We start from the raw sequence: 25,088 nt of genomic DNA, 5'->3' as shown, positions 1-25,088 counted from the left end.
CAGATGATTCAGAGGTCAGATCCCCACCCAATCCCAATATGGCCACAAGGCAAGCTCAATTTGCTGTTTCCACAGCTGCAAGAACATCTCAACAAAGAGGCCTAGAAAAGGGACGCCAACCAGGCCTCTTGTGCTCTTTCAGGTGAAAAGCACCTCATCGAATCCCCCTAAACAAAGCTTGAAGATTTCCTTCAGAGTACATTTTTGAATGAAGACCAATAGTGCTTTGTAAAACAGTTGTTCTCTTGCTTCTCTTCACCATATTATCCTTAGGGCTTGTGATACTTGGCAATTTGCTCAATCCACAGCAACACTTTGCAACCATGGTGCAATTGCTTACTCCCTTTAGAAATATGCAAGACTTTTGCTGTTCTTTTTCAAACCTCAGTTCGTTTGGTCTACTTTGCCACTATTTGGCACAATTATATAATTGTATTAATATAATATATAAATTATAATTATATATATATATTACAATTTATTAATGCATTTTTAGATTTTTTTAAATGCAATTTTTTTTTATAGACTATTTAATTGTTAAACATAGGTTTAATGAACATTAATTTAGCCTATATTTAATAAATTATTCATTGAATGAATGTTCTCATATTTAATGTCAGGAAATACAGGTTAATACTAGCCTGACTTCGTCACACTCATATTCTAGTCAGAATGTTAGTCTGATACTGCTCCATCGGGCTTTGATTATGAGGCGTGTCTTAACCGAACCAGGGGAAAAAACAACGACTCTGCACTCAATTGGATAGACCTACAACCAATCAGAGCAACGCAGTGTTTTTTATGAGGTACGCAAATTGTCAACAGAACTCAACTACACGGACGCTGGAAGAAGTAGTAAAATAATGAGTGTTGCTTCTTTTACTTGGTCCTCCATGAGTGCGACCAAAGGAGAAACCACAACGACCACAGGGTTTTCATTGCGTCCCATCTTCTTAGCGACCATCGGAGCCAGCTGATAAATTAAACTTTTGCCGAATCCCATAGGAAGGACGGCAAACACATCTTTCCGATCGACAAATGCCTTGATTGCAGTTCTCTGTTCGTCTTTTAAAATGAATGCGCTGTCGATTTCTTTTACAACAGACGCGATAGCGGAATCTCTACATCTCAATTCTCCAGCTGCAGTCATCTCTGAGGGAAACCAGTTCAACCCAAGCGCTCTTTGATAACGTGATGATTACGTAACTGCAGATCATCTGTCCATCATCGTATAAAGCCCGCCCTGGCAATTTGATTGGCCCGACTAATTCTGAACCGATCATAATTACTCCTCAATGGATCGAGTCCAGACCGAACTTCCCGACCAAAAAATGTTGTGGGCAGGGTTCGGGCTGGCATCCAGGCTAGGTTAATACATTTAAAAAGCATAAATTAATTGAATAATGTTCTTTAACTTTTGCCTCAATTATGTTTAATGTGTGTTTATAAAGATAAATTCTTTGGCACAATGATATGACAATTAGGGCTGTAGCGATACACTAATCTCACGATACGATACGATACACGATATTCGGCTGACGATACGATATATATCACGATATTCAGCCAACGATACGATTCGATATAATTCGATACACTTACATCATTTTCTGAAAGATTTAAAGGGGACAGAGTGATTTTGGTGACATCTTGTGAGTCTTCCATTTACTTGGATTGAATTAATTGAACTGAAAACTGAAAACATCATTTACACAATATATGTCTCTGACTGGGCAGAGAGTACAGCTTGCAAATGCTGGACAAAATGAATCAAATATGTGTAGAGAAAATTAGTTCTATTTATTGAAAGACAACAGTGCAAACTGTAGCTTATAAGCCTTTGTTAATTGCAATACTGCACTTTATTTACTTTTCAATGGAGAGTTAAAAGGTGCAGCAAGTGGCCTGTTGTGAACAGTTTCTTTGCACTGCCTTTTCTTTGACAGCTTTTTTAGCTTGACACTGAACATGTGACGTGCTTCAGTTGTGCGCGAGGTCAAGCCGTCGCACGTCAGGGAAACTCTCTCCGCGCTGGCCAGGGAGGCTTTGACGTGTGCTCTTGCCTGAGTGTACTGCCTGGGAATGCAAACCTTGATGAGGTGTTCGCGGGTTGGAATAGGATAGCGGGGCTCCATCGCGTTCACCATGCGCCTAAAGCCGGCGTTTTCCACCACCGAATACGATTTTTTTTACATTTTTTTTTTTTTTACTAAGCCTATTTAAAATCGTATTTGATTGCAGAGCGCCGCAGCGCATTCACGCAGCACTACCTCGCTCTCGCTCTCTCTCTCTCACACACACACACACACACACACACACTCATCCGTACCTCGCGCACTTTCTCACTCACGGAACACCGCTGCACAAATCTGTCCAACACAGCGCTGTCAATTTCGGAGACCCAGCTTTAAAAAAAGCTACTAGCCAGCATGCAAGGAGCCTAGCCAACAAGGAGAGCTAAGTTGTTGTTTGAATACAGCTGGATTTTCGTCAATATCGATGCACGCGCGCAGCTGGCCACTAGCGGCTGGCTGACCAAATCACTCTTCATGCAACGCGAACGGGTTTAACACGGGGGATTTGAATGGGACTTATGTATCGATACTCGCGGCCTAAAAATCGATACTTTCTTGGGAGAAAAAATATCGATTTATATCGCAGAATCGATAAAATCGCTCAGCCCTAATGACAATGATGTGAGTGAGGTGGAGTGGACTTGACCTGAAATATGAGATCAGTGGCACCACTCTAATTAGCCATTACATGACACTTTTAGTTATCAGACAGTTTATGACCTTGCTGAGTTGATCAAATAGCTGTGTAAATTGAAATAGTTAGACTGTCTCATTTTCTCCCATCACCGCAAGACAAGTCTTCAGAAGCTACATGCACAAAGACCTTCTTCCTAACAGAAGCGTAGGAATAGGTTGGAATTTCATTAAACAAGAAAGAATGAGCGCAGACATGGTGACTTATCTGTGATCCTGTTGGGAGGAGGGATGTGTTTGACAGGGTGCGTGGTGTCTATCGTGGGAAGCAGCGCCGTAAGCTCTTTGATGCCTCAATGTACAAGATCTGTAAGGGGGCCAATCCTATTCTCCGTCCCTGCAAGCACCTAAGCCAAGTTCGCCCCCTCTCTCTTCCCACAGTCGTCTAGAGCATCAAATTCTCTCCCACCACACACTCCTCTCCAAAAACACACACACTGCGAATGCCATTCTTGAGGTGTCCCGCTGTTTTCCACAAACCCAGGAATTGAGCCATAGTTCGCCAATGCTGTAAATACTCTGTTGCTGTTGGATTCCTTTTTGATGGCATGTCAGAATTCAGCTGAGGCCATTTGTTGGATTATGTACCCGGTTGAAATGTAAGATGTGTAACGAGAAACATAAGCAGAGGATAAGACAAACAAAAATCAGCGGAGCAGCATACATCAATCACCAGGCGACTGTTGGTGTCACGTAAGTTGAGATACAAAATGGATCTGGGAGGAGTGCTGTTTCCCTTTGTACATAGATGATGTAGACTACCAAAAATCACAGTGTGATATCAACTTTGAGAACGATTGAACTTGAGCATGGATTGCACAACACTAGACTGGGAAAACAACATGAAATATACACACAATTTATTTTCCTGAAAAACAGCACCAGCTCTGCGGGTCTGTTCCAGGATTGTGTGTCATGTACACCAGCTGCTGCTGTTTTTCAGTGTGTGTTCTTGTCCGTTTGGTGTGTACGAGAGAGAGAGAGAGGTCAATCATGGGCAACAGGCCACTGTGAAGTGATCAATGTGTGTATGTGTGTGTGTTTACGGTCAGCTTGTTTTTCCAGTAATACACACTCTGAACCCCTCATCCACCTCCCATTTCTGGGTAGTCCACAAAAAGCTGTCATGATCATAAATTACACTGAGTCATCAGTTTGGACCCTGAATACATTGTACCATGATCTACAAAGGATGGACAACCTAATAAATATTTCCTTGGCAGTGAGGTCAAACAACTTAATAAAATCTGCTTCTTCTGTTAGCAAACCTTATTACAAGCTTCTAAATTCTTCCAAAAGCAAACATATAGCAATTAAGGATGATGGAGAAGCTCAAGTCAATATTCAAGATTTATAAAATCAGTCAATTTAGGTGTTTCTAATGAAATAAAATATTTTTTTTTTCATTTAAGAAGATTGTCTAAATTATTTTAATTAATCTAATTATTATTTAATGTCCTCATATCCTATAAAGACAAGGCACTCTTATATTACAATATTACAGTATTTACAAGTATGTTTACAATATACAACAGATCATTAGTCAGTGTATATTTAAATACTTTTACATTTTATCCATTTTAATGTACCGGTACAGTCTAAACATGTCAAATGATCAGAGCAAATGCTAAGGCCACATCAGTCTTGAGGCAACATCTCTGTCATCAACCGTGGCGTGTGATGCATACAAGCAAATGTTTTGACGATACATTTATGGAAGCCTACGCAAGCCCTTATCCCCACACTCAGGGTATCCACCTGATCATTACGTGCCTAGACTATTAAGCTGACATTTGCTAATGTTACACTGATGCAATTGGCCCTTTGCCTTGAGCAGGTTGATCCAGCCAGGTCTCTGTGTTGTTTAGTACCTAGTTCTTTCTGGAACCGATGACTTTGTGAGATTGCTTGTTGTTCTCTTCCTCGTGTGCCTGTCTCTATACTGTCATCCTTTGTGATAGCCTATATAAAGAATTCCTAACTAGCTCCAACCATCCAGGGAGTACTCCACAGAGCTAACCAAGGGAGTTTTGAGATGACCATGAAAAATATGTCCATCTCAGAGTGGCATTTTGAGACTTCTCATGTTCTGAAGCATCCTGAATTCAGGAAGTGTATACTCTGTTTACAGGAAGCTTTGGCCCTGAGGTGGTCAACTTAGACACATTTGATGTATTGTATGTAACACCATCTTAATCCCTGGCTAGATAAATATTTAATGCCCTGGTTTTAGCAGTAAGGGAGGATGTATTTACAACAGCCATGGAGCTATTAAATTATGCATAATCGGCACTGATAAACATCAGTTTTTGTTACATGAATGGGCAATCATCTCATTTAATGGTCCAAAACAGCAGGAAATTTCAAGCAGCTTCAATTCATTTTAACTAAGCCATTTTAGCATTCAGAGAGCAAGTGAACTAGACTCTTAGAATGCAGATAGAAATGGAAAGTCCTTCATTTGTAGTTATTTATATTACTTTGCGAATACGCCTCATGAGTCCCCTCTTAAAGCTTCCTATTAGATGCTGTTGCTGCAGTGGAACTGCTCTCTAGACTGCCAGTTAATGAATCCTGTTGGTAAGGGTAACAGGATAATGGAAACTGGAAAAAAGAAGAATCAATAAATTGCACAAAGCAGGATATTGAATAATTGAATCGTTCAATCATGCTATAAAGGCCTCAGTACAAAAGACTGAATGGGTATTCAATTTCAAAGGGTCCATTATGGCTGTGTTAGGAAGTGAGCACTGCTGATCCCTCACCCATTCATACAACTAACAACCAAATATGCTTATAGAGAAGTAACCAGTAAGTTGGACTAGGCAAAGATCACGTTTTGATTGTTTGCATGCATAAGTTCTGAACCCTTTCACAGTTTCTCTCCCTGAGGTTTAAGGAACCCAAGTTAGGCTCCACTGCTGCTGGGAATGAAACCAGCGAGGCGTAGGCTCACGAAACTCCAAAATTCCCCTTCTGACTTTACAGTGACGTTGAGCCTCAGCTATTTGACCAGCCATTGTGTGTGTCTGCTTTCTGGCAGCATACTGAAAATATTTCTATCCCGTTCACTTACTTTTGCCCTTTCTTTCCAACTCTTTCTGCCTTGGGGGAGGGATTGAGTTGCCAATTTCTTGAGTTTGGAACCTGAGGGGTTCCGGTAACTCCAATGTGGTGTAAAGCTAAGACACAGAATCTGCGGTTCAGACTTCAAACAAGACTGTGCGCTATTGTGTCTATCTATCCCTTTCTCCATCTAACCCTCCCTTCTGTGTTCCCATTGCACTGAAACATGACACCAAATACTCCTCCTTTTCAAAGCCCAGCTGTATGCGACTGACATAAGAGGTAGTGTGAGAAAAGTCCTGATGAAGAGAGGCTCGTGGATATTGCACTGCATAAACTCTACACAGCGAGAGACTGTTTGAGAGAGACAGGCGGCAAGACAAAGCGAGGAGAAGATGAGTTGTTAGGGGATTCTTTATTGATTTGTTTGTGAAGTCAAATTTGAAAGATCGGGTAGCTAGAGAAGAAATATGATTCAATCTGACAATTTTCCGCCTCCATCAGCTGCACCCGACAGATGAGGGCGAACATTGGCTTGCTTCATTAGGGCGAGCAGACGGTTCAGAACTGCGCTTCGGCTGTCAGCGTTTAACACCTCGCCCAGATGAGCACCATCAGCCCGTCTGCTCGCTGGTGAGGAGTAGTCTGAATGTTCTCCCCGTTCTGCTGCATCTGTCAGCATATCGCTGCCTGCTCAGGGATTTCACCTCATGCAAATGAACAGCCCGTCCATCGCATGACTCAGAGTCTCCACTTAAACCCCCACACCCAAACACACACAAATAAACCTCTACTGAAAGCACTGACTCGCACACTTCAAACCACCGGCGTACACGCTTATGTAAACTCCAGTGGCGCTTGTATGATGCCATGCTTAGATAGTTACAGTTAAGCTCTTCACATGGCTTGTAAAAACAAAAATATGGGGGAAAGTATTTTACCATTTGAGATTTCCCCTACGATTTCTTATAAATTATTTATGAGTGAAGGGTTAAGAAGTCATTTTGAGTTACCGGTATTGTTTCTGTCCAGTTGAATGTAATTAACAGGCGTTATAGGCCTACTTTTTTAAAATTCATTTTATTGTTCACTGTTTTTAATGCTTTCTGTGTAGGTCTGCACAATTTGGCCAAAAAATCTCATATTGTTTAAAATAAATATTTTTAAGTAATTAATAGCAATATGATTTTGTGTGGCCACATTGTTTATCATATTGCAGTTCAAATTGCAATTACACATACATAAATATGTATTTATTTGTTTATTATTTTTGTGCAATTGCCGTTTTGAACTGCTATGGGATAAACATTTAATTTTTCATTGTGCTGCTGCTTATAGATGTTTAAGCAAAAAGAACAAATTACTTACTTTATTTAAAAAAACATTTTCTAGTTGCATTTTGAACTGCAATATGACAAACAATTTGGTCAGAGAAAATCATAATGCTATTAATTAATTTTAAAGAAATATTGATTTAATTCATAATTATTTATTTTGATTGTTGTTTTTGTGCCATTGACATTTGAACTGCATTTAACTTCTCATATTGCTGCAGCTTCGATATCCAAGAAAAATAACTTTTAATTGTCATTTTTCAATTTATTTCTTCACTTTCACCACATTTACACATTAAACACTAGGCTTTTATTTGGTCAGTAAACTGAAGGAAGGCCTTTAAGTTTGTTTAGCTCACAACAGTTTTTAATGCTCCACTCTCAAGCACACAGCACATGTAGGCTATACTTATTTAATTTAACTATCCATATCGCAATTTTGATTTTATTATGATTATTTGTGCAGCTCTTCTTCCAGGTTTATACTTAACGTGATTTACATGTTCTCGGATCAACATCGTTGTTGGTCCAGGAACAACATTCCTGTCAACCAGTCAAATTTTAGACGTCTGGGTTAGGGTTAAGCGTAGGCCTTGTTTAATAGAAATATTGTTCCAGGACCAACCACGGCTGTTGATCCAGGACAAACATGTTCTACTTGGCTAAATCATCGGCATGCTTTGGGTTTACCATGTATTTGTACTGATTTCCACAAGCACATGGATACAACCCTAGCTGATGCGTAACAAGTTCTGACTCCCACCACATTAACTAATAATGGCTTGATCAGATCGTTAATCCAAACAGATTTACCAAATGGATGGGATTTAATTAATTTGCATAGGATTCTGATTACTTCTAAGCGGGAAAAAGAATTCATCAGGGAATTTTCAGCCTTGGGTCAGCACAATAACCCAGACTGAATGTCTCTATAAACACACCTCTGTTGTTCTTTATCACCTTTTCTCCCTTTCTCATTTGAAACTAAACATCATAGATGTGATTCTCCTCCTTTCTTTGTGCTCTTTCATGCATGATCCTCCAGTAGTCATATCATTTCCCTGTTGGAGACTATTGGCTTTCCTGTTGATTTGTTTGTACATCAAAATGCCATATCTCTATCACGACCTACCCAGCACCATCATTTGATTTAGTACCTGCTTCTTTGTGTTTACAAAACACTTGGAAATCCCCCTCCATAACTGCCGGGTGTCATAGAGTTTTTTCAGTGGTGAGGGTAAAAGTTTTAATTATAAGCTAAACATGTTTGCTTTCCAGTGTTTATGTATTTGGTGCATCATACGCGGCTTTCTCAAGACTTCACCCTTACATCACCTGCTGTTTTTTCCGTACCGTCATAGATGACATTTGATCAATGTTCTAGTCCACTGGAGTCTGTGAATAGCCCTGCTGAGTAATATTTCTTTGTGTGTGTAGAAAGAGTAAGACATTATACTGATATGGATGGGAGAAGAAATGTAATATGTTTTACAGTGGGAAGCAGCTGACCTATGGAATCCACCTATGGAATCATGTGTTATGATTGCCAACTGCCAACATTGTACGTTAAAGAAGGAAATGACCCACTGTTGAGTTTGGGTGGGTGTAAGGAGGAGGAAGCTATGAAGTGGGCGAGGAAAGGGGCGCACACCTGTCACATGTTGGCAACGTTTGGTGCCCATCCTAATCGGTGGTCTGTTTCCACATCCCCCAACGCCCACTACCCCGCATGTTTTTCAACTGAACATGGAAACACAATGACTTTTTTGTTGCTGAACATTTTCTTTCTGCGCGAGTAAGGTGTTTTGCAATAGAATATAAGAGTGTGGGGATCCCTCACTTTTTCTTCTGTGTTGGCCACCCAAACTGTAGGACAATGTCTGAGCTAACTCAATTCTTTAGGTTTTCTTTTCATTGAAGAGTTTTGCTTGAAAATTAATGTTTTTTTAGCCTTTTTGGCACTTTTTATTTGTAGGGATAGAAGGAATAGTGCAGGCGAAATTGAAGGCAGAATGAGGAAGTGTTACATGTACATTTAGATTTATGCATTTAGTGACTTACAATAGAGGAAACAATATTCATAGGATTCAATGTCAGGTGTGTAAGTGCCTTGGTGTTACGCACCCTTAGACAAAAGGTCTTTAAAGGGGCAACATTGAGGTCGTGACCAGAAGATGGTGTATTTAAGGTGGCAAGAGACGACACAACAAAGTATTATGAAAGAAAATAAAGTACGGTTTATTGTACTTGAAGTGTAAATGCAAAAGATGGACAATAATAATAATGATGATAAATATATTTGTGGACACCAAGAAAATAAACAAAATATAAACAGATTGAGAGTTCAAAAAAATAAACAACCCAAGAGAATAAGGACATAAATAGTGACGCCAAATAAAAGAAAGAAACAAAACAAACTCCGACTATCTAGTCCCAACCTCTTACTAACTAATAACAAAAAGAAAAGAAAAGACAGTAATCTTCAGCGCCTAAGCGCCCTCTCTAGCTGTTCTAACTAATAACAAAACATCCATGGGTGGCGTTCACTTCCCTACCTGGGGTTTGTATACATCGAGTTTGCTAAGTGTTGCTTTGTGTACGTCACGTGACATATTACCTGTCCGAATTTCTCTTGGTAACCTCAAAACACGCCATCATGGCAGAACACATTACTCTTAGCAATCTCAGAACACGCCGTCATGGCAAAACACATTACACTTGGTAATCTCAAAACACGCCGTCATGGCAGAACACATTACACTTGGTAATCTCAAAACACGCCGTCATGGCAGAAAGAAAAAACAACAGGACAATATCTGTAACGGAAAATAAACACAAAGGCGGCAAGCAAAGCGACAGAAAAGAAAGCAAGCCGACATGCGTTCCTCTCCCGCTTCCCTTTAAACTCGAGTGTTGAACTTGATAGGCGGCGGGAAGGAGATGACGTCACGATGTAATGATGATTGACATCTCTCCCAGCCAACAGCAGATGAGTGAGGACGCACACCTAAGAAGGTGATAGCAGAGAAAGAGAAACCAAAAGAAAACACATACGCGGAACCACAGGGACGTAACACTCCCACCCTTAAGAGCAAACCTGTTTGTGAAAAACAAGTTAAAACAGACAATATTTTTACACTCTCGAAAGAGCGTCAGCCAAAACATTATCAACACCCTTTTTGTGCTTGATCTCCAAATTATAATTCTGGAGTACTAGAGCCCAGCGCATCAAACGCTGGTTTTGATTGTACATCCTGGATAAAAACACTAGAGGGTTATGATCGGTGAAGACTGTGATAGGAAGACTACTGGAACCGAGGTAAACTTCGAAATGCTGGAGAGCAAGCAAGAGAGCAAGTGCTTCTTTTTCAATGGTAGAATAGTTAAGCTGATGTTTATTAAACTTACGGGAATAATAACTCACAGGATGATCTATACCATGGGTATCCTCCTGAAGAAGAACAGCTCCTGCTCCAACAGCACTGGCATCGACCTCAAGCTTGAAAGTATGCGTACAATCAGGTGCAACGAGAACAGGTGCATTACATAAAAGCATTTTGACACAATCAAAAGCATTCTGACACTCCACAGACCATTTAAAAAGTTTAGATGGACTAAGCAACGAGGTGAGAGGAGTAACAACGGTTGAGAAGTTTTTACAGAAACTGCGGTAATAACCAGCCATACCTAGAAATCTTCGCAACTGTCGTCGAGTGGTAGGGACTGGAAAATCTGCAATAGCGGTAACCTTAGCCTCCACTGGTCGTACCTGGCCTTGTCCAACCTCTTTACCCAGATAAGTGACAGTCGCTCGACCAAACTCACACTTTGCCAAGTTGAGAGTTAAGTTAGCTGCACGTAGACGTTCGAACACAGTTCTCAACAAGCACACATGTTCCTTCCAAGTCACTGAATATAAAACTAAATCATCAAGATACGCATTGCAATTCGGTACATCAGCTAAGACGATATTTACAAGACGCTGAAAGGTGGCTGGAGCGTTTCTGAGTCCGAAAGCCATCGCTGTGTATTGGAGGAACTTGTCTGGTGTTACAAATGCTGAGATATCTGACGCTTGTGGAGTAAGTGGTACCTGCCAGTACCCTTTCAGCATATCCAGCTTTGTAACAAAGCGAGCAGACCCAAGATTATCAATACAGTCTTCCATTCGCGGTAACGGATAACTGTCTGGCACCGTTACGGCGTTCACTTTACGGAAATCCGTACAAAATCTATACGTGCCGTCAGGTTTAGGAACGAGAAGACACGGAGAACTCCAGGGACTGCAACTAGGCCTGGCTAAATTATTCTCAAGCAGATAATTCACTTCTTGACGCATAACAGATTTCTTGACTGCATTTATGCGATAAGCATGTTGCTTAATAGGACGAGCATCATTTACAACAATATCATGTTGTAAAACATTTGTTTGTTTAGGAACATCACTAAACAGACAGTTAAAATCAGATATTATTTTAACAATGTCAGTTCTCTGGTCAGGAGTTAAATGATTCAGATACGAGTGAAGATCTTTTAAAATCTCGGAATTAGCTAACCTTGCACACTGCTGAGGAGCATTGCGAAGCACGACCCCATCCTCGTCAGCCCCCGAGATATCAACAGGTTTTAACAGATCCACGGCTAATGCGACAGATGAGACAGCGGGCCCTGCAGTCTCCTCTGAAGTTTTCACCTCAGGCATCTCCCTGTCATGGTAAGCTTTTAGCATGTTTATGTGACAAACTCGGGTTTGACGTTTTCTGTCAGGTGTGTAAAGCACATAGTCAGTTTCACTCATTTTCTGTTTCACCACATAAGGACCAAAGAAACGGGCGGACAAAGATGATCCTGGAACAGGTAAAAGCACCAACACTTTATCACCGGCTGAAAACGAACGCGCAACTGCTCTCTGATCATACTTGCGCTTCATGCTTTTCTGAGCATTTCCTAGAGATTCTTTAGCTAGTGACCAAGCAGTATGCAAACGATCTCGAAACTTACTCACATAATCCAGTACATTCGTGTGAGGACTTGAAACAGTGGTCAAAATGTGTTCTTTAAAAACTTTCAAAGGTCCTCTCATCTGATGTCCGAATACAAGTTCGGCTGGACTGAAACCAAGAGATTCTTGTACAGTCTCTCTTACCGCGAATAATACTAAGGGAACCCCCTCATCCCAGTCTTTAGCAGTGTCCATGCAGTACTTCTTAAGCATCGACTTAAGTGTCTGGTGAAAGCGTTCAAGTGCGCCCTGGCTTTGTGGATGGTACGCACTTGAAACTCGGTGAGAAATTTCTAAAGACTCCAGCACTTGTTTAAAAAGTCTTGATAAAAAATTTGTGCCCTGATCGCTTTGTACTATTTTCGGAAGACCGAAAGTGGAAAAGAACTTCACTAATGCTTTGACAATAACGGGTGCGGTGATTTTTCTCAGTGGAATTGCCTCTGGAAACCTAGTAGACATGCACATTATGGTAAACAAAAACTGGTTACCCGATTTTGTTTTAGGCAACGGCCCAACACAGTCTATGAGCACATGCTCGAACGGCTCCCCGATTGCTGGTATGGGAAACAGTGGAGCAGGACGAATCACCTGGTTCGGCTTCCCAACAGTTTGACATGTGTGACAAGTACGGCAGTACTGAGCAACATCCTTCTTCAAGCCTGGCCAAAAGAAGTGCTGTAAAATCCTATCATACGTTTTCGTAATTCCTAAGTGACCGGCAAGCTGATGATCATGCGCTAAACATAACACATGCTGCCGATAAGGAGAAGGAATGACCACCTGATACACAACATTCCAATCTGAATCGTTTGTGCTAGAACACCACTTTCTCATCAATAACTCATTCTCAAGAAAATAAGCAACTTTCTGACTTTTAGCTACCTCAAGAGAGACAGCAGAATTAAAAGCAGTAATGAGAGATTTATCTTCTTTCTGTGCAGAAATAATTTTCTCTCGTGACACGGACATTTTCAATTCTGGTGCGTCAGACACATTTTCTCTCATTTTCTCTGACTGTGATTTATCTATTTTTGATGACGTAACAGTGCACAATGATTCGTCACCAGCAAGAAGAGGGATAAAAACAGAGTCAGACAAATCCACCATATCACCCACTTTACGCGACTGAGCGCGAGTGACAGCGCATGCGGGAAAAACTTCAGGGTAAGTATGTGACACATCATCTGATTGACTACACACATCTGGTTTTGCAAGAACTTCTAACACAGGCAAGATTTTTCCTCCAGCTAGATCATTTCCAAGGATAAAATCAACGCCCTGAACAGGAAGAGAAGGACGTACCGCCACTCTTACAAATCCCGTACATAACTCACTCTGTAAATGTATACGATGTAATGGCACAGTTATACAACTCATGTCAATGCCCTGAACTATCACACTTGAGCCACAGAAAGTGTCCTCAGACAATGGTAATCTATCTGCCACAATAAAAGATTGCATTGCACCGGTGTCTCTGAGCATTCTTATTTCTTTCTGGTCGTCACAATTTCCGTTTAAAGAAATTAACCCTTTCAAGATAAAAGGTTGATAACTGTCATCAATTTTCCTCACATTAGGCACACTAACAGTCGGCTTAACAGTTTTCACAAACCCTACGCTTTTAGGCTGCTGCTTGCGTTTTAACGTCAAACAATCTGCGATCACATGTCCTTGTTTGTGACAATAAAAACATTCTCGATCCTCTCTAGCACGAGGTGGACTGTTTTTAAAACGAAACGTTTGGGTTTGCACAGGAGCAGGCTGTGACCTCTCTGAACGTGCAAGTGAAAAAACATTTTTGTGGGTTAAAACAAATTCATCCGCTAACACGGCTGCGTGAGACAACGAAGTTACCTTCTGTTCATTTAGATAGACCACAACACGATCAGGCAAACACCCTTTGAACTCTTCGAGCAGTACAAGTTCTCTTAACTCATTAAAGTCACTCACTTTGCTAGCTGTGCACCACTTGTCAAATAAAATTCCTTTGTCTCTTGCAAATTCCACGAATGTCTGTGCCGAATTTTTTTTTATGCCCTCGAAACTTCTGCCGATAAGCCTCTGGGACTAACTCATAAGCACGAAGTATCGAAGCTTTCATAAAGTCATATTTTAAACTTTCTTCTAGAGATAAAGTAGAACAAACCTCTTGAGCTTTTCCAATCAATTTACACTGTAATAACAGAGACCAGACGTCTTTAGGCCAATGAAGAGAAGTAGCTATGCGTTCAAATGCAGTGAAATAAGAATCCACCTCTGATTCTCTGAACTGAGGAACTAAGACAATGTGCTTACTTATGTCAAATCTTACCTGGGATGAATCAGACCGCGGAGGAACATCAGAGACCGGACCTGGATTCAACTGCGCAGCCGAACTGGCAGTGATCTGCATCGCGTCCAGATCGAGCTGTCGCAGCTTTACCTGAGTCTCAGCCTCAATTTCAAGCCTGCGTACTTCCAAACGCAGATTTATCTCAGCTTGACGTGCCTCGGCTTTCTCCTGCGCCTCATATTGTAAACGGGCTAAGCGGACTTTCAGTCGCGCGCCGTCTCTCGAATCAACAGAACTGGGAGAGAATGGATCAAACGGTGGCAAGCCGGCCTTAGCCTCGGCTCTCACCTCCGCCTCAGCATCAGCTCTACCGCTCCGCTTATCCTCATCATCCACAAAACTGCGATGTGCCACTGCAACGTCACTCACACCAACACCTCCGCTAGCCTCCTCATCACCCACGGCATTTGACATAGGAAGAACATTGATCTCTTTTAAACGTTGTATCAACTTACTTTTTATCTCACTCTTAAGAGCTTGTCTACTCACAACAACCTGATAGTGATCAGCTATCAGCACTAAATCTTGCTTCTTACATGAACTAATCTGTTCAAAAGACGGGTTGGCAATGAACTTCTGCAAGCTAAACATTTCCATGATGCACAACCAGCAAACGAGTACAAAAATACTACTCTGCATGAATATGCCGCCAAACTAACGTAACGTCACTCACCACTAGCATACACACATACAACTGATCACAACTAAATTAACTTGGGATTAAAGATCCCGGACGAGCCCCCATTAAATGTTACGCACCCTTAGACAAAAGGTCTTTAAAGGGGCAACATTGAGGTCGTGACCAGAAGATGGTGTATTTAAGGTGGCAAGAGACGACACAACAAAGTATTATGAAAGAAAATAAAGTACGGTTTATTGTACTTGAAGTGTAAATGCAAAAGATGGACAATAATAATAATGATGATAAATATATTTGTGGACACCAAGAAAATAAACAAAATATAAACAGATTGAGAGTTCAAAAAAATAAACAACCCAAGAGAATAAGGACATAAATAGTGACGCCAAATAAAAGAAAGAAACAAAACAAACTCCGACTATCTAGTCCCAACCTCTTACTAACTAATAACAAAAAGAAAAGAAAAGACAGTAATCTTCAGCGCCTAAGCGCCCTCTCTAGCTGTTCTAACTAATAACAAAACATCCATGGGTGGCGTTCACTTCCCTACCTGGGGTTTGTATACATCGAGTTTGCTAAGTGTTGCTTTGTGTACGTCACGTGACATATTACCTGTCCGAATTTCTCTTGGTAACCTCAAAACACGCCATCATGGCAGAACACATTACTCTTAGCAATCTCAGAACACGCCGTCATGGCAAAACACATTACACTTGGTAATCTCAAAACACGCCGTCATGGCAGAACACATTACACTTGGTAATCTCAAAACACGCCGTCATGGCAGAAAGAAAAAACAACAGGACAATATCTGTAACGGAAAATAAACACAAAGGCGGCAAGCAAAGCGACAGAAAAGAAAGCAAGCCGACATGCGTTCCTCTCCCGCTTCCCTTTAAACTCGAGTGTTGAACTTGATAGGCGGCGGGAAGGAGATGACGTCACGATGTAATGATGATTGACATCTCTCCCAGCCAACAGCAGATGAGTGAGGACGCACACCTAAGAAGGTGATAGCAGAGAAAGAGAAACCAAAAGAAAACACATACGCGGAACCACAGGGACGTAACACTTGGTCTAAAGGGTTAGTTCACCCAAAAATCAAGCGTTGCGTCAGTTCTGGCAGGTCACGTTAGTCAAGCTCGCATCAGCTGACTCTCAGCTGATCCACGTCTACCTATAGGAACACGACGCCTATCACTGTATACATATAAGCTCCTTCAGTATTATCAGCAGCTATCGCGTTTCTCAGGAGCTAATTACCCTCCTCCATCCCCAGCTCCTCCTCTCGCCCAGTCAGGATTTTGAATTCTGATTCCCCTTGAATCAGAATAAATTCTCGAATTATGTTGTACTTTAAAATCTTGAATTAATTATATCTGCATACATTCATGCTGGTTCTGTTCTGTCTACCCTAAGGGGGGTTATTGGTGCTCTTATCCATGCTAGGCTGCATGGATGCGCAGAGAGTTCTCGCCCAGAACGGACCCATACCGCCAATCCAAACTGTATGCTAATTGTCAATTGTATGAAAATTCTGCCATTAAAGCTGCTGTCCGTAACTTTTTTAAGTTAAAAATAATCCAAATTAATTATAAAAAAAAAAAAAACATCTTCAGCCAGTGTTCAAAACTATCTGCTTGCCATAGCTAGATTCAAAACGGTTAGCTTGTAACAATGATTTTAATTCCAGTGGTACTGGTGGGTTTTTCGCGGGAAATTCGAGCATGTCTTTGCGTCATTACGTCACACCCATACACATAAAGAAGGAGTTTCGACTAGCCGGCTATACTGCGCGTGAGGAGATGTAGAGATAGGCTTTTCTCGCAGCACTTTACATGATTAAACTTATGGCGGATCCAGAAAGATCCAAACAACAATCATCAGTGTCAACTGGAGATTAACCAGTTATAAAACCCAAAAGACTTCGTACTTCGGATTTAAGGTGGAAAGAGAAAGAAACCGTCTCATGCGAACGCAAGGATACACATCGGTGGGGCTTTTGAAAGGTGCGTGAACTCCCGAAGGGGTTCGAAACGGAAGAAGAGACAGCTTTTTCTGCTGAACAAGTAAGACATTTCAACAGTTCAATCGTGTAACAGTACGTTTTCTTAATTCACACAGTTATGGAGTTTCCTTTGTTGTGCCTTTCTCGTTTAGCTATTATGAAGAATGTGAATTCTGAACTACACAGGTAATCATAAAACACATTAAATAACGTTAGTCACGCAATGCTGATGTTGTTAACATGAACAATTTGAGAACAAAGTAGGCTATGATTTGCACGGTTGCTGTAAATCGCGCTGATTAAATCTAACGAAGCTTATCATGTCGAATGCTTTTCCCCCCTTAGTTGATCAGAACAAAAATGGATGTTACTTACTTGTTCAGAAGACATTTTCCGGTGAAAATTCTTATGTTGGTCAAGCTTTCAAAAAGTGAATCTGTGATTCTGAATGACAGTATCCACACAGCGCGGTGACTGACAGCACCACTCGCCTCAAAACACTGTGTTCTTCCGCGCTGTTTCATGCCGATTTACAACCCACGTAAAGATGATAATTCCGCGAATCACTGCAGTTACAGATTTCGAACAAAGATGGTGACAAAAAGGGAAAAAGCTACAGACTGCAGCTTTAATGAGAAGAAATGTTGAAAAGTTTTTTTTTTTTTTTTTGGTCGCTTCAATTTTTTTTTATTGAACCACTAGTCAAGTCAAGTCAAGTCATCTTCATTTATATAGCGCTTTTAACAATGGATTGTTTCAAAGCAGCTTTACAGAGATAAACATAATTTAAGGTAACAGAGATTGTTTTGGTTTTATAGCGGTTCTTGAATAATGTTATTTCCAGCTAAAGTTAATTTTGATTGATTCACCTCCGTCGAAATGATCAGACTTTAAACGCGAACCTGTGATTAACGCTGACGACGTTCACATGCACATTCAGAATTGATTCTTATGTGCTTTTGAAAATATGTGCGCAGGTTTGTAATTCTACACTATAGTCACACGGACTATTTTAATGATATCTTTACTATCTTTCTGGGCATTGAAAGTGGTGATTACATTGCAGTCTCTCTGGGGTCAGAAAGCACTCAGATTTCATTAAATATATCTTAAGTTGTGTTCCGAAGATGAACAAAGGTCTTACGGGTTTTGAGCGACATGAGGGTGAGTAATTGATTACAGAATTTTCATTTTTGGGTGAACTAACCCTTTAGGGTTGCAAGCAAGATTCAAACTATCATGGCTCACATGAGCACTACTACTCAATTTTGATGCATACTTGCACAAAGCACAAGTTCATAGCTTTAACATGTAATATGTTAATGAAATGCTGCGTTTGTCAGATTTATTATAGCATGTAAAAGAGTCATGTTTTTGAATTTGTTGAGTAATTTCAGAAACATGATCATTGTGTCAGCGTGTCATGATGAGCGGCCTTTAGTATTTCTACCCATGAGAAAAAAACATGTTCTCATTGAATACTTCTGTAAAACTAACCGCTTTTACGTTCACATTCATTCCATGCTTTCCCCCCAACATTTTACAACATGCTTGGTTATGTAGAAAATATAGTAACTTGATTTTACAATTGAAGTGTTTATATTGTAGTGGTTTATATCAGACCTGGTAGTAGTCTCAGAAACAGCCTTTAGGTGCAACATTGCACCAAAATAAAAATAAAGAAAATTCTTTGCAATGTGACATCTGTCACTGATCTTTACGGTAGCCAAATTTTCTTGATGTGGCACAATCACAATTACCCTTATGCAACATCATGTCTGACTTCTATCCTCTCATAAGATCATTTTTTTCTCATGAAGCATGAGAGTGGATGAACTAGCAGGCTTTAGATATGAAAACAGCCTGGGAAAATGAAGATCACTCCGTTCACACAAGAGTGGCTGTTTATGATAGAGGAATGCCAGAAAACACCACACAGCTAAATAAGGCAAGTGAAACAAACCCTTCTGAGGGATCACAGATGACTTGCGTTTGCTAGATGCTACATTACACTTTTATCAAGAGATAAAAAATGATATACAGCAACTGGACCGAATTGGACGTCACTCCTAGAATCAAGTTGATATAATGCGTCAGATCATATATATCATTGTAATTTAGAAATCATTAATCTTTCAAGTTCATTATTTCATTTCATATGTAGTAATTTTGCCTTACCGTTTTATATAACAATAGATACTGTATACTTGTGGGGCTATCAGTGGACCGCTTCAGCCTTATGTCATTTTTACATGGACACAAACACATGCAGCAAAAAAATATTTTACAAGAGCTTCAAATGTGGCTCATCCAATGATCATTTAGAGGAGGCGCTATCTTATCATTTGGTTTAAGTTCCAAATAAAAAGAGAGGATAATGAAATGTTATAAAGCACTTTGGTATTTTAAAATATTTGAAGTATTCTAAAGTATTTTAAAATATTAGCCATTTTTGTTGCAAAAAGACCATAAGACAGTTGCAGCTCATACAGAACGCTAGTATTCTGAGCAGAACCAGAAAATATGAACATATCACACCAGTCCTCAGGTCTTTACACTGGCTCCCAGTTACATTTAGGATTGATTTTAAAGTATTATTACTGGTATATAAATCACTCAATGGCCTAGGACCTCAATACATTGCAGACATACTCACTAAATATAAACCTAACAGATCACTCAGATCATTAGGATCACATCAGCTAGAAATACCAAGGGTTCACTCTAAGCATGGAGAGTCTGCTTTTAGCTATATGCCAGCCGCAGCTGGAACCAGCTTCCAGAGGAGATCAGATGTGCTCCTACTGTAGTCACATTCAAATCCAGACTCAAAACACATCTGTTTAGCTCCTTTTTATTCTAAACTGAACTCAAATGGCACTGAGAATTGGGTAAGAGAGATGAGAGAAGTTTATTTATGTATAATCTTATTACGGTACTCTTTTAATTCTTTTTATAACTGTATCCACTGTATGTCCGACTGATTGCACTGTATTCCTCCTTTTGATTCTAAACTAAACTCAAATGTCACTGAGAATTGGGTAAGAGACAAACATAAATTACTTAATTGGGGAACTTGAGAGATGAAACCATGACCTGGGTCTGTGGTGGAGTTGTGAGTTTGATGTGTAATTAAACTCGAGGTTCTGAGGGGTGCGGACTGGATTGATTCTATTCCTAGAGCTTCCAAACAAATGGGTTTTTAGGGTGCGGACTGATGGGGCAGTGAACCCGAGGTTACCCTGTGAGTCAGTCCTAGAGCTCCTCCTGTCCGATTTTAGGGGAAAATCGGGTCCATCGGAGACGTCCAATAGATTTCTTAGTCGCGCCACAAGAACACCACAGACTGTAATAATCCCCATGGGAAAATCTCGCAGTAAAGCTGGGAGGTGTGAAAAATATGATACTGTTTTGCCAGATGAGAAGTTTATCTATGTATCATCTTTTTTTCTTTTAATTCATTTTATAACTGTACCATATATCTCTTTTAATTTCTTTTATAACTGTTTTAATTTTCCTTGCTTTTATTTTGTGATCATTTTCATTCCTTTCTGTAAAGCACTTTGAATTGCCATAGTGTATGAAATGTGCTATACAAATAAACTTGCCTTGCCTAATGTACGATATTAAGTATAATACTGTACCACTAAAACAGAACAGGGCCCCCCAATTTTCCACCCAACCTGAGCTAAAAAGAGACATGGATTCCATCTAATTAGTTACGATAGGGCTGTTTTTAGAAAGTAATATGCAGTCATTAGGCGAACACAGAGTAGGTGAGTTTCACCACTCGACACAGTTGGGTTGGACTAGCAGTGACTGCAGGGGCCCCTGTGGTCCTATTCAGCGGTCGAGTCCCCAGGGTGCCACATCACACAGACAGAATCAGACAGTGAATTAGGGAACGCAGAACCACTAGCTTACGTTTATGTAAACCAGAGGCTTCACTTTGATGTGGAAGCCATGGGGCCTGTGATCTGAATCCCAGCGTACCTCACTCTTCATAAACCCCCCGCTGGCCCTGAAGAGTACTGGGAAAAAAGAGGAAATGTTTTGTCCTGGATAAGCAGTTTGAAACGGATAGAGCGTATTCACTTGTGTTTTGTCGCAACGGAACAGGTTTTCATCAACATTTGGAAAGCATCTATGCTGGGAGGAACTACAGTAGCAACCCATTTTTCCCCCCATCGAATGCAAAAAGTAGATCTGTAAATCAATAAAGGCAGTTGTTTTACTTCTGGCAAATGTGTTTATGAACAGCAACTAAACAGAATATCTGTGAAGCGAGTAACAGATGTGGATGTGTTTTGAGTAAAGAGATGGTGACTTCTGTGGAAGACAAATGTGGATTTTTAACATTTGTACACTCTTGTCATTTACAATAAAAGCTTCTAAACACATACAAGTTGTCCATATGTTTTTTGAGATATATTCCAATTTACAAGTCATATTATAGCTGGTTTAGGTACAGACTTTAGATCATTTTTCAAAAAAAAAAAAAAAAATATGTCATTGGCACATTCATGTGAGGAAGAGTGATTTCCAATTGATCAAATCATTTTTTGAGTCTAATATTTTCAATGAATCATTTGAAAAATTTGATTCATTCTTAGTTTGAGTCTGAGCTCAGTCTGTCTTTGTTAATTCTAGAAGGAGGTACCAGTTCAAGTCTTTAAAAAAAATCTCCATTTGTGTTCCACAGAATAATTAAAGTTAAGTTAAACGGGTTTGACATGAGGGTGTGTAAATAATGACATCATTTTCAGTTTTGGGTGAACTAATCCTGAGCACATTACGTTGTACAGTTATTGCAACACATTGTCTTTAAAATAACCATAGTTGTCTACATTTTATATTTCAAAATACTTACATTTATCAGGTGTATTTATTATTATATATCAGTATCAGGGATTTTTATACCCTACTTTGTCTGGCTGTTTACTTTGCCATTGTTCTACCAAAAATCAATATTCTCTTTTTGGTGGCAATAGATTTAACCAGATAAGATTTAAAAAGTGAATGATGAAACCTGCTCCAGGCACTGTATATAAAATAATTTGATAGCAAATGTCTGGTAGAGAGAGAATATGTAAACGAGAGAGAGAGAGAGGGAGAAAGATGCATGAAAGAGGGGGGCATGAATAATGCTGTTAAATATAGGAGGCCCAGAGCCTGGAGACATAGCCTTGTCTCTTTCAGTGCAATGTCAGTTTAATGGAGAGCTTTACCTTTTTTCTGATGCATCAGATTACAAGGTCAAGGTGCAATCTTCCTCTTCAGCTCCACATTAGCACCATTTCTCAGTCCTGATGGTTTTCATTTGCTGAGCACTGGAGGATGACCACACACTGGCATCTGGGCTTTGGTCAGGGTCAGATGCCATTTCAGCACTGACCGCCTTGTCTAATAAGGAACTGAGCTGGCAGAGAGTCCCATCAGCATCTTATCTGTGTCTCAACTAGGTTTCGTGGTAAAAATGTTTCCTTTTCTTACTGCTAAGCTCTGCAATTTCAGCCGCTTATGGCTTCTTGATCCTGTTATACTATCGAACACGAAACAGCCAAGCTCTGTTCGTGAGGGATGAGATGCTCTTTGGGCGTTGCTGTTGATCATAACCACGATCTCATTTATAATGAATATAAAAATGTGTGGGTCTGTTCACAATCTGTGGCAGACGGCAGGTTCTTCCCTCTAGTTATGCAGGATTTGTTTTTCTAGTCTGATGATTTATTAAGTCTGTGGTGTTCTGATTGAAAAGTCTGACAAACATGGCTGATTCACATTCACGGGTCAGTTCCGCTGCGCGTGTTTAATATGCATTTAAATTAAACGAATCCCTGTTGTGTTTCCCGTGTGTGTGCATGTGCATGTGTGAGCGAAAAAGGCAAAAATATTCCTCGCTGCTGAAAAATCTGCTTTGCCATAACAGGAAGAAATGACCGCTATTATAGGCCTAAACATTACTGTTTTTGCTGTAGTTTTGATCAAATAGATGGTGCCTTGGTGAGCATATAAGTTATGTCTTTCAAAAGCGGCAATAAATCCTACCGACACCAAACTTTCGAATGGTTGTGTATAGTAAAGAAAAAATATATTTTTTTCAATTTTAAAGATATTTTTGTCAAACCTAAAACTCCAATTTGACCCTATTTGACTCCTGCTAAAGTTTAATATCTGCTAAAATTCATACTGAAATATTTACAGTTTAATCCACAAACGTTTTATTACTTAAATATAATTTGGTTTTAAACTGAACTATATACAGTACATATTAATAGACATACTCTTTATGTCTATTATGTCTTAATTTCAGTTGTCATTCTGCTGTCCATCATGGAAAGTTGCTGGAGGGATCCCTCTTATGATCTCATTTGTCCTGTGGTTTATGGCATTACTAGCACGACAGCCGCAGACACTTGTGTCACTGAATGATGTATGAGGAAGGAAGCATCGGCGCTTTGCTGACTGAATAAGTTCCATTTTAAAATTCATGAGATCGGATGTTTATTGTGATCACAGAAGTCATAGCAAAGTTCCTTAGCGATAAGACACTTGGCGGAATAACTCCATATGCATGCATGCTTTCTTAAAAGGAGAAGTAATGGAACTCTATCTCTTCCTCCTTCAAGGTGAAGAGGGTCAGCTGTTTCTGCATTAGCTCATCTCTTGGACTCATGCTCAATCTGAGGATGCGATGACACTGGCGCACTTGACGCGGAACTTAGTCCTGAGCAACTGGTGATTGCCTTACAAGGCTGTAAAAGCTGCCCGTCTGCAAACCTCCATTCATGCATTCAGCTAGGAAGTCTTCTTGACACTTACTTTTTTTCCCCAAGGAACACATGGGCTCCTAAATTGATAAATTTAAGAGCACTGAGCACATTAAAAAACTTTAGGGGCGCAATGAAAATTGATCAAAAAATTGTTTTTTTCTTTGCACACATGCTCCTAAAAACATTTGACAGTTCGTAGTCATACACACCTTTACAGTTTGCACACATCTTTTTAGTGGCAAATCTGAGTGAAACGCTCGCACTGTCGATTCCTGCCAGGCCTCTTTGTCCATGTTTTTCATATTTGAATTTGATCTCATTAACCGACTTTCATTTCCATCCTACAATTGCAACACACTACTCCAAACCTCCTCCACCACAGGAAGTCCTGCAGGGTTCTGTTAGACCGTTGGCACCCAATGCTTAGTTCCTTTCCGTGGGCATTAGGGGCCACAAAGGTGCTTTGGTTTAAACAGAGTGCCAAGACACTGTTGCGTCTGACCGACACTCCACAGGAAGGACAGAAATAGAGATGGAGGAAGAGGCGGACTCCGAGCAAAAACTTCATTTCACAGCCGTTTGTAGCTGTGAGCCGTTGGACATCGTTCGTGCATTTGCTGCACTTTGATCGCATGATTACCGAGTTAGAATACAACAGCGATAATCACCTTGCATCTGCTCGCGCCTGCCAGTACCTGTGTGTATAAGGGGCTGCTTTTTGGAGGCCATTTACAAAGGCCTTAGGCAAACAGAAAGAGTCTGTTCAAACACAGGGCGGAAGCTCCACTAATGAGGATGTTTACCAATGCGGGAGAAAAAACGAGAGCAAACAGGGATGTGTACACGTGGCCGTCAACACCTCCCAGCCTGGTCCTGTCACCTCCACCGCTGATGGGGCAGCCAGGGCTTTCATTTATGCCCTCATCACATCGGCAGCAGCCAGACATGCCCCAAGATGACATCTCATCCTGAGCAGGCTGCCCGGGTTTGACATCTCCACTGGCACTAATTCCTGTGGCTCCTATTAGGATGTATTGTGAGCCCATTTTGTGCTATTGTTATACCCCTCTTTTAGTCATATCTGTCACCTCCATTCCTCCCTCCCTCCCTCCCTCCTTTCCTCTCATCGTTTCTCTGTGCCAGGTGCTCTTATAGCCTGCAC

The 25,088-nt window shown here is 40.4% G+C and overlaps 1 protein-coding gene and 1 long non-coding RNA gene across 2 annotated transcripts in view; both read left to right on the top strand.

Annotated features, from left to right (window-relative positions):
- Nucleotides 1-25,088, top strand: part of bcl2a (BCL2 apoptosis regulator a) — a 66,986-nt gene that overhangs the window by 36,107 nt on the left and 5,791 nt on the right. The gene's annotated exons all lie outside the window — the stretch shown is intronic.
- Nucleotides 13,195-13,638, top strand: LOC130084033 (uncharacterized). Its single transcript, XR_008806889.1, has 2 exons — nucleotides 13,195-13,337; nucleotides 13,425-13,638. It is a non-coding gene; the product is annotated as an uncharacterized LOC130084033 (long non-coding RNA).

The sequence above is a fragment of the Rhinichthys klamathensis genome, unplaced genomic scaffold (genome assembly GCF_029890125.1).
Source record: "Rhinichthys klamathensis goyatoka isolate OS25496 unplaced genomic scaffold, OSU_Roscu_1.1 h1tg000059l_1, whole genome shotgun sequence".
NCBI classification, from domain to species: Eukaryota; Metazoa; Chordata; class Actinopteri; order Cypriniformes; family Leuciscidae; genus Rhinichthys; species Rhinichthys klamathensis.
This window is presented reverse-complemented; position numbering and strand designations above follow the sequence as displayed.